At 36.8% G+C, this 10,224-nt stretch overlaps 1 long non-coding RNA gene across 1 annotated transcript; it reads left to right on the forward strand.

Annotated features, from left to right (window-relative positions):
- The first annotated feature begins 5,841 nt into the window (after window positions 1–5,841).
- LOC113362181 lies at window positions 5,842–6,612 on the forward strand. Its single transcript, XR_003365593.1, has 4 exons — window positions 5,842–5,871; window positions 6,005–6,073; window positions 6,407–6,456; window positions 6,568–6,612. It is a non-coding gene; the product is annotated as an uncharacterized LOC113362181 (long non-coding RNA).
- The last annotated feature ends 3,612 nt before the right edge of the window (window positions 6,613–10,224 follow it).

The following is a 10,224-nucleotide window of genomic DNA, read 5'->3' on the forward strand; positions in this document are numbered from 1 at the left end:
AAAAAGCCGAGATAAAAACTCTCTTCAATCCCTCACGCACACAATGAGAGATTGATCACTTTCACTCTTTCTTATCTTGCTCAAAAAAACTAGTCTCTTGATTCTCAAAAAAAAACAGTGGTATTGAAAAACTTGTTTTTCCTTCTGCTTCCAAAACTGATTTACAGCCAAAGCAATGAATACGAATTAATGGAAAATAAATTTAATTTATTGCAAACATTATAAATTCATAACAGTATAAAACGGGTAAATTAATCGTACCATAATTAGCACATTTATCAACGTAATTAAGGGCAGTAAAACTGGGTTGAAAATTCTTTTCAAAATCAGTAAAAATAACTTTCCAAATTCAAGAGACCTCCCAAGACCCCCAAGGCCCCGCTCCCGGAATAATTAAATATATACATATTATTTGTATATATATACCCAATCAGTAGGGGGAGGGATTTGATCCTGAGACCTCACCCTCAAGGCCCAAAATGCTTAACCACTGGGCCAAGCTCGAATTGTTGATAAAATATATAAAAAAATTATTTTAAAACATATATCCCAACAATCCCCCATTTATATTTTTAAAATCATTGAGCAAGATCCGTATAGTTATGTGCATAATCAAAGGTATCTTTCGATTTTGAACCTTTACATAGTATTAAATTCTCTGAACTCTGACATAGATTGAACACATGTCTTTGAACTCTATGGAGAGAACAGATTATTTAATACACACACAACTATACTAAGAGTAAAGTCCTAAATGCCAGCACATTACGGCCTTGTGCTTATCTCAGTTTCAATGAATGTTCTAGAGAACTGCCCATGTTCTCATAGAAAGCGGCCACACTTTCTCATTCACATAGGTGAGTCTATCAAAGGTACTCCTGTAGCTTGATACCCCAATCTATACAGATCTATAGACTTCACTAAGAATTAAAGAACTCAACCTTAACCCGCTTCAGGATATCATTCCATGAGAAAGATGCATGATTCTATCTTCATATCATTTGTGAATCGTTATTCCCTTCGAACCTATTTCTAGATGGGTATCCATCACAAAATGACTCAAGTTCTAGTGGGAAAAAGTCCCATGCCTTTAGAGGTATACAATACCTTTTCTCTAGCTAATCCTTTCGTCAAAGGATCAGCTAAGTTCTCTTCCGACCTAACATGATCTACACGTACAACACTAGTTGTGAGAAACTCTCTAACTGTGCTGTGCTTTCGACGCATTTGTCAATTCTTACCGTTATAAAAACAGTTCTGTACTTTTGCAATAGCTGCGGTACTATCACAGTGGATCATAATAGCTGGTATCGCTCTATCCCATACAGGAATTTGAGAAAGCAGGTTTCTCAACCATCCCTCTTCTTCACTAGCTGCTGCTAGTGCTATCAATTTAGACTCCATCGTAGATTGAGCCAGAATTATCTGTTTCTTTGACTTCCAAGACACAGCGCCACCAGCAATATTAAACAAATATCCACCAGTGGCCTTGGAGTCATCTGAAAGAGAGTTCCAATAAGCATCGCAGTATCCTTCAAGGAATGCAGAAAACCTCTTATAGTGTAATCCTAGGTTAACGGTCTTTTTAAGATACCGCATAACCCTCTCAACTGCATTCCAGTGTTCCAAACCAGGACAACTGGTAAACCTGCATAAAACCCCCACTGCATATGCAATGTCTGGTCTGGTACAATCAGTTGCATAACGAAGACTACCAATTATACTAGCATATTCAGATTGTCTAACGCTATCACCAGTATTCTTAAATAGTTTAACACTAGAATCAAAAGGAGTACTCACAGGTTTACAGTCAAAATAGTTGTACTTATTTAAAATCTTTTCAATATAATGAGACTGATCCAAAGAAATACCATCATTAGTTCTAGTAATCTTAATTCCCAGAATTACACTAGCTTCACCCAAATCATTCATTTTAAAGTTAGACTTAAGCATGTTCTTAGTTTCTTCAACCTAAACAAGTTTGAACCAAAAATCAACAAATCATCCACATACAAACAAATCATGATGCATGCATTTTTTTCAAATTTATAGTATATGCATTTGTCACTTTCATTAATTCTGAAACCATGTGAAATCATCAAATTATCAAATTTTTCATGCCATTGCTTAGGAGCTTGTTTCAGACCATACAGTGACTTATCTAACTTACACACTTTATGTTCTTGGTCAGGAACAACAAAACCTTCAGGTTGTTCCATGTAAATTTCTTCTTCTAATTCACCATTCAAAAAAGCTATTTTAACATCCATTTGATGAACAACAAGATTATGCATAGCAGCAACAACAATCAAAACATGAATAAAAGTCAATCTTGTAACAGGAGAATAAGTATCAAAGAAATCTACATCTTCTCTTTGTCTAAATCCTTTAGCTACCAACCTAGCTTTGTGTTTGTCTACTGAACCATCGGGGTTCAACTTCCTTTTAAGTACCCATTTAAAACCTATTGCTTTGCAACCAGGGGGTAAATCTGCTAGGTGCCAAGTTCCATTAAGATTATAGGAGTCCATTTCATTATCTATGGATTCTTGCCAAAAATCGGATTCAGGTGAATTAAGTGCCTCTTGAAGACTTGAAGGGTCTTCCTCTAGGGTATAAACTTCAAAGTCAGAACCATAGTCTGTCGCAATCCTAGCCCTTTTGCTACGCCTAGGTTCAATTTCAGCGTCTCTACTTTCTGCAGTTCTAGGTTCTTCTATTCTAAGTTCAGAACTTGTACTAGGTAGAGAACCCCCACTATTTCTAGATTTAAAAGGAAATCTATCTTCAAAGAAATCAGCATCAATAGATTCAATAATAACTTTATTATTAAGATCAAAAAATCTATAAGCTTTACTGTTTTGAGCATACCCAACAAAAACACATTCATAAGCTTTACTAGCTAGCTTTGATCTTTTAGGATCAGGAATACGAACATAAGCCAAACAACCCCATACTTTAAAATAAGATATATTTGGTTTTCTGTTTTTCCATAGTTCATACGGTGAAATTTTAGTTTTTGAATTTGTAACACAATTCAAGACATAACAAACAATCAAAAAAATTTCTCCCCACCAATGGGGGGCAGCACCAGAACTCAACAAACATGCAGTCACAAGAGTAGTAAAAGTACGATTCTTTCTTTCAACTTTTCCATTCATTTCAGGGTTATAAGGAGCTGTTTTTTCATGTATAATTCCAGAAGATTCATAAATTTCAGTGAATGGCTTAGAATCATATTAAGTTCCCCTATCACTATGAAATCTCTTAATTTTCCTACCAAATTGATTTTCAACTTCAGCAATAAAAACCTTAAATTTTTCAATAGATTCATTCTTATGACTTAGCAAGTAAACATAGGTATAATTAGAATAATCATCGATAAAAGTCATGACATATCTTTTTCCATTTCTAGTTAATATACCTTCATATTCACACAAATCAGAATGCACTAACTATAAAGGCTCGGATTCTTTAACAACAGATTTATGGGAACTCTTGGTTATTTTTGCTTGCCTACAAGATTCACACTTTTCAAAGTTATGCATGGATAGTCTTGGAATAAAACCTTGTTTGGTCATGGTATCTACTGATCTACTGTTCACATGACAAAGTCTAGCATGCCAAACATTAAAAGTACACCCCCATATAAGAAGAAGATGCAATTTTATTCATTTCAACATTAAGCTTAAACATTCCATCAGCAGCATCACATTTTCCTACAAACACTATGTTTTTAGTAATTGTGTAAACATCAGATCCAACAGTTTGATACAGCCCAGCCTTGTTGAGAAGGTAGCCGGAAACAAGATTCTTTCTCATTTCTGGAGTGTGGAGGACATCTTTCAGCATAATTGTCTTTCCAGAAGTAAACTTCAGTTCTACCGTACTAGAACCTTTCCTAATAGTGGTATGGGAGTCTCCCAACAACACTTTCTTATCCTTGATTTCTGCATAGCTCTTAAATAGGGACCTATCAAAACAACAATGGCGCGAAGCACCACTGTCTATCCACCACCCATCGGTTCCACCAACCATGTGAATCTCTGGATCAGAAACCATGGTAATTATAACACTTTCTGCAGCATTAGCTTGTGCATTATTCTTTCCTTTGTTATTCCTGCAATCCCTAGCCATGTGGTTTGGTTTACCGCAGGCATAACAAAGGAATTCAGAATCCGAATTCTGAAATTTCCTTGATGGGTGTGGGTTCTTGTTTTGATTAGGTTTTCCTTTCCTTTGGTTCTGGTCAGGTTTCATTGGTTTTTTCTCAGGTTTCAAACTCGGTTGAGTCTGATTCTTATTTTTTCTCAGGTTTCAAACAGTGGTATTGAAAAACTTGTTTTTCCTTCTGCTTCCAAAACTGATTTATAGCCCAAGCAATGAATACGAATTAATGCAAAATAAATTTAATTTATTGCAAACATTATAAATTTCATAACAGTATAAAACGAGCAAATTAATCGTACCATAATTAACACAATTATCAACGTAATTAAGGGCAGTAAAACTGGGTTGAAAATTCTTTTCAAAGTCAGTAAAAATAACTTTCCAAATTCAAGAGACCTTCCAAGACCCAAAAGGCCCCGCTCCCGGAATAATTAAATATATACATATTATTATTATATACCCAATCAGTAGGGGGAGGGATTTGATCCTGAGACCTCACCCTCAAGGCCCAAAATGCTTAACCACTGGGCTAAACTCGAATTGTTGATAAAATATACAAAATAATTATTTTAAAACATATATCCCAACATGAACTGATTTTAGGTTTGTTTTTATGATTTCAGTTATTGTTCATTGTTGCTCTCTAGTCTTTTGGTTATACTGCAGGCTTGAGACAATGGTGCTTATTGCTAATCAGTGGGTGCAAGAAACCTTCAATTCAGTGTTCAAATTGGTTTTATAGTTGTCTTTGGTTTCGTGGTTTTTAGCTGTTCTTTATATGATCTTGCAATGCCCATTGGCAAGGATGTTTCGGTGTTCCTTTTAGCTGTTTTTAGATGGATTTAGACCTTAAGCCAACATCTTATACTGCTTCATATTCTTGTTATGCTTCGTGTCATTATAAAATTTCCTAACTGGTCTCGGATTTTGTCATCTTCAGCTTCAATTGAAAAGCTCCATCGAGTAGTTATTCAAGCTGCTGTGGTTTCCACCCAGCAGGAAGCTATTCTGCTCTTGAAGAAACTAAAGGATTGTTATCATGAACTAATTTTTGTACCAACAATGCATGGCGTGCTGTGTTAACTATGATTCTCATTGTGCTCTTGAGAAACATTTTAGAGATGGTGCCAAGCTGAAATGGTGAGGCGTAGACCTTGTATTCTACTATTTTATGGTTCAATAAAATATGGTTAATTCAAATGATGTTGCCCGTGTGTTTAAAAATAAAAAAACTCTCGCGAAAGCTGGCCTTGTACGAAGCAAGATATCAATCAAGTTCAGTATTCAGAACGAAACTGTTAATTATCTTCCTGAAAGGTACCTCAAGTTATGCTCCCATTGAGATCTTATCTTACCTTACATTTTCATTGTTTTGGTAACTACATATCCTGGTTCTGTGATTGGTAAACCATTTCCTTATGCTGCAGTTTTATTTCTCGGTTTGATCTCTTGAACTGGAAAGCATAACTGGATTATTATCGATACGTGGGATATAAGAAAAGGTACCATAACTAATTGTTACTCTTCTGACTTCTCATGTGCATAGTCCTTCATAGCTCTTCAAGCGTGACTTATCTGCAGTCCAGATGTCCAGGAAGAAATTTAATTTAATGGATGTGAAGGCAATCAGTGATGATGCATCAGTGGCTCTTTTCGTGGACTTGGAAGCTAGCGACAACAGTGTGCTGAGAAAAGTTTTTGGTATGCATCTCTCAATACACAAAACTCATAGATACACATGTTTGTCGTACATGTTACTTGTCTAAAATGAGTATTTTCCTGGCTCAATGATGAGGTGCAGTTATTTCATTCATCTTTGCATATTGTTCTACAGGGCAGAGTCGGCGATTTCAACCAGATAAACCTGCAACGATAGCCCAAGCAGCTGTTGCATTAACTAGTGGTAGGATGACCTCTGCAATTATTACTTTTTTTCGACGATGAAAAATTCACTTTGGAATTTTTCTTATAGTCACCCTTAGCATGAGTTTTAAGAAACAAAGAGAGATTTTGCTCCGAGGATGACAAATTCACTTGGGAATATTTCTTGTACTCACCCTTAGCATGAGTATTCAACATACAAAGAGAGGTTTTGTTCCGAGGATGACAAATTCACTTTGGAATGTAGAAACTATTATATATTGGATTTCCTTTTTCTTTCTTTCGTTTTACAGTATTTGTTTGTTTGGGTCTGGGGTTTTGGGGAACTAAGTATAGCATCTATATATTGTTGCAGGCACTGGAGATGGTACTTTACATGCATGGAGCATGTACATGCTAAATGAGGTAGAATTTTGTTTTCCATTACAATGCATTAAATATACATACAAATGCTATATGCAACTCGATATAAGTTTGATTGAGAAATAGTGACAATGCAACTTCATTTTTTGATAGGTGGCATGCTGGAATAGCCAGATAGGTGTAGCTACTTGCTTGAAGTGAGCGCCTCGTAGAGCCATGTTTGTAGCTTCTTCCTCGGTTCCAACGTTTTGGATTCCTGACAACACAAAGTCTTCTCTACACTCGGGCAACGCAGAACCTGATGCAAGAATATGAAACTAGATGTAGCTTTGCTTTATCATGGTATTCATCTTTTGCTTTATCTGGCATGTTGGTAGTTTAAAAAGCAGTCCCCATTAAGCCCTCTTGTCATGCCTGAATCTGCTGCAAGTTTCTAGTTAGGACCTTACCTTCCGAAATGATTAGCCCCCATCGAGCTATCCTTAACCAAATATACAACAACAGTAAATTAGTATAGATATTCGCTGAAGTTTGCACATTATCACAAGCACACACCCAAAGAAACATGTTAAGATCTGATCACCCTAAATCAGAGGATATGAAATTCCTTGAGCACGCGGTTCTGGTCCAATGTAACTTTTTTCTATATATGTGAACACAAAACGGCTTATGAACGGATATTTTCAGTCAGTTCATCATTTTTTTTGTATATATTTGTAGGTGGTTTGTGTTATGTTACATGTGATGCACAGGGACTTCACACAAGGTCAGTTGAAGCAGTAGTAGCCAGCCGGGAAAATATCAATCCCTGGTAAGTACTTCACTTGGTTAAATTTTGTACTATTAAGTTTAAATTTGTGGATTTGACACTCAGTTTATACTTGCGAGGTATTGCGCTGGTAGGAAGTGAACTGCAGTTGGGTTGGCATCAGATGGAGTAAGTATAAATTGAACTATAGCTTATTTCTCTAAGTTTTATATCTATTGACTTTTGTATCACTGATTTGGAAACTCATTGTCCTGTGCAATTATTCACTATATTTATGTTATTGACTCATTGTCCTGTAGTTTTAGCACTCATTGTCTGCATTTTATTTGTAATTGACTTTGTAATTGCAGACTTTGCGAGTTTCCTGGCTCAGCTGACGATAATTTTTATGAGAAGCTTCTAGTATCTGGTCTCAAAGTGGATGGGCTAGAATGAGAATCTTTTTTCCAACCTTTTCCAGTGGTTAGTAAATTTTCTATCTGCTGTTACACCTGTGCTTGTTTGTATTTACTTGCTGCGTATTTTAAACATTATTTCTTCCAGTTTACTTGTCATAATAATGCAACCTGTTGTATTATGCAGGATTTCCTACTGCCTACATCGAGTTTTTTGATGCCCAAGCTTTCAACAAACCAAGCCTACAAAGAATATATAGCTTAGTTGTGGTTAATCGAATGATGCTCTATTTGATCAGAAAGGGTGGTGAACAAAGCAGCTTCAAGATTTGTAAGTTGCAGTTATTCAAGTTTTGTAGGCAGTTAGTAAGTTTCTGTTTTCCATTAGAAATTTGGAACCTTCCATGTATTCCCTTAGAAATCTGATACTTAACAAAAAGAAAAAAAAATTGGTACTTAGAGAAATTTCATTAAAATTTGGTACTTACAAAAATTTCAATTATTTTTTTATATGAATGTGATATGAATAGATTGTTGAGTGTGGATGATGAATGTATTGAAAGGTGTATGCAGGGTATTGCATTTAGAATTTCGGCTTATTTCCGGCGGAAAATGAACTGCCAGTTAGCCTTGACCTGGTCAAAATTGGTCAATATTGACCTATTTTGACCAGGTCAATGTTGCCTGGCAGTAATTTTTTGATGTTACAAAAAAGTTCGTAACGGCTAAAACCTGTTTCAACTTTCTGAGTCATAACGGTTCTGGTCAGTTACTAAACTGCCACGTAGTAACGGCTCCTACATGTTACGACTACGTTGTTACAAAAAAGTCGTAACGGCTCTCAGCTGTTACCACGTGGCATTTCGTAACGGCTCAGCTCTGTTACGAACGCCGTTGCGACACAAAATTCGTAATGGCCACATTGTTGTTGCGAAAAAATTGTAATACGCCCTTTTGAAACAGGCGAGGGCCATTACAACCCCGATTCGTAACGGTTTGGTTCTGTTTCTAATCCCAAAATTTGGCGTAGTGTTCTCGGCCTCACGGTTGGTTTTAACCTCGTCTTCTTTATTCTTTTCTCGTCTGCGCTTAGGATCGACATCGGATGACCCTTCGGACGGACTTTCCTCCTGGTTTGGAATGCCTCGGCTCCTCTTGGGAAAGCGATCCATTGTTTCCTCGTTCGAGGTGTCAGGAATATTGACTCGCTTGTCATTCTGCAAGTTTTCGAAAGGATTCTCCTCCTCGGGGGCCTCCTTTATAGTGGTAAGTGGCTCCTTCTTCCTTGTTTTGCGTTTCAGCCTGCGGTTTCTTTGTTCCAGCCTCCTGCTACGTCTTTCTAGTCTCTTCATTCTCTTATCATGAGCACTTGTGCTTTCAGGATGGCCACGATAGTAACAGTGGCATCGCCGAGGGCAGAAGTATCGTCCTTCTTGGCCTCACTTTTCACTATTTTCCTTGGAAAATGATTCAAGCCTCCTGGTTGAGTAAGATGGATATCGCCTTGTCCTTCGAATGGGTTTCTCTCTTCGTCAGAGCTAGAGGTATCAGTTAATCCTTCCCGATATTGGTTATCGGGATGTCCCTCTCCTGGGAGTGCACCGTTGTGCATTGTTTCGCCTAAATCCATTTCGTCAAGTCCTTCTGGCTGGGCTCCACCAGTATTTCCTTGGATCGTACGAGCGGATCGTCTCGTCACCATCGCCTTACCTGCGATATATGCAATAATGCTTAATTTGTCTTTTCTTTCTGAAAAGTGGGACCCTAAGTTTGCAGGTCATGTGCAATTGCTAATTCATAGTTCAGACTGGACAGTTCAAGTACAGGAAGACTTATCAGTAAATTTTAGAGACATGTGAAAATGTCAGAACATTCCCTACTTGCATGAAGTTTTGGTGATGAAAAGGGTGTTTTGTTTGTCTCTGTTTTTGAGAAAAATACCTCCTTCTACACGTCATACCTTTGTTGGGAAAAAACCAAGTCATGACGATTGAGCATATCTTCCCATTTTAAGAAATATTTCTCATCATCTTTGAACTTTTGATTTTGAATAAACTTTGAGTTTGATGAATGATTATGTACTCATTAACCCTTCCCCTTGACTTAGAGTTAGATTTATAAGAAGAAGACCGTGGATTATCTTGATTTTCTTAGAAGATGAAGAACATCATAAACAATTTTTCTTTTCAACTTTCATAGGATCATATTTTCCCTTATGAAGTTTACTGACCTAAACCTTCTTCCCAGCTCTTTTATGGAGAAGATCGTTTGAGCGCCGAAGTGTTTAAAACTCCATTTTCACTCCTATCTTCAACTCTCCTGAGAATCTTAAGGACGATATAGGAAATCTTAAGAGAACGAAAATTCTAAAGAAAATCAGTGTAAAAGATACAGATATATTGATTTTGAGGGTCTTCAAGACTTCACAGATCGTGTAGACTGTGTCGAGTCCGAGCTCTACTCATAAATTCTAACAGAGTTCTACACAGTGGTGTGAAAACCACTTCTCTCATGGAGATTATAAAAAAAATATAGAGCTGTTACTAGGGAGGTAGAATAGATCTTCACACCTCCTGTTTCTAGCGCCAAAATGTAGTTGCATCTTTTCTGATGACTACACCCAAGTAAATCTAAAGGCTATAAACT

This window comes from Papaver somniferum, chromosome 3 (genome assembly GCF_003573695.1).
Source record: "Papaver somniferum cultivar HN1 chromosome 3, ASM357369v1, whole genome shotgun sequence".
In the NCBI taxonomy this organism is placed as follows: domain Eukaryota; kingdom Viridiplantae; phylum Streptophyta; class Magnoliopsida; order Ranunculales; family Papaveraceae; genus Papaver; species Papaver somniferum.